At 63.3% G+C, this 781-nt stretch overlaps 1 protein-coding gene across 1 annotated transcript in view; it reads left to right on the top strand.

The window, feature by feature from the left end:
- The window catches only part of CHD6 (chromodomain helicase DNA binding protein 6), a gene marked incomplete at its 5' end in the record, with an annotated part of 24,353 nt that overhangs the window by 7,110 nt on the left and 16,462 nt on the right, over positions 1–781 (top strand). The gene's annotated exons all lie outside the window — the stretch shown is intronic.

Below are 781 nucleotides of genomic sequence, written 5' to 3'. Positions count from 1 at the left end.
GGGCGGGGCTGCAGGCCGGGGGCGAGGCTCCTGCCCCTGGAGCGCGGGAGCCAGCCGCAGTGGCAGTGCTGTGCCCTAGTCATGTCCACACCAACCCTTAGTGGCCAGGGTCAAGTTGGAGCCCAGTGGCGCCAGGGTAGTTACCTGGGTGTGGGGAATTATCCCTGTGTGCTCCCTCCAGCCACGTTACCCTGGCGTGGGGCAGAGCTCCCCAGACAGGGCAGGAATCCCCCTGGCCCACAGCCCTGCAGCAGAGGGGCCCAGGCCGAGCTGCTGTCACCCTGCTTGCTGTCTTGCCGTGCTGGGTCCGGCGTCCTGCCCCACACAGGGCAGGGGATGCCGAGATGGCGGGTCGGCTGAGGACTGGGGTGTGGAGGGGTTGCTGCAGACCTGGGCACCCCCTTGGCTTTCCCAGAACCTGCGGGTGAGTGATGTGGGACGCCCTGGCTGTCTGACCCTCCCCAGCCTGCCCCGTGCCTTTTTTAGAGGGGTCTTTCTGGTCTGCAAAGGAGCATCTCAGGGCTGCTTTGCCTTGCACGAGACTTTGCCTCTGTCTGAAGGGGACGATCAGAGTCCTCCTCATCCCTGCTCTGCACTTTGCTCTTCCTCCTGCTGTACCATCTCCCAGCCAGGGCAGAACTGGTATTTCCAGTGCTCATGCAAGGTGTGCATATTTGCTGTCTGTCCTCTTCCCTTAACCTTTCCACACCTCTCCTGCCACAGTGAAGACAGGCACGAGCCCGGCTCTTGTCCCTTGGCATTTGGTGAGGCTGGGCCTTGC

The sequence above is a fragment of the Buceros rhinoceros genome, unplaced genomic scaffold (genome assembly GCF_000710305.1).
Source record: "Buceros rhinoceros silvestris isolate BGI_N320 unplaced genomic scaffold, ASM71030v1 scaffold13910, whole genome shotgun sequence".
In the NCBI taxonomy this organism is placed as follows: domain Eukaryota; kingdom Metazoa; phylum Chordata; class Aves; order Bucerotiformes; family Bucerotidae; genus Buceros; species Buceros rhinoceros.
This window is presented reverse-complemented; position numbering and strand designations above follow the sequence as displayed.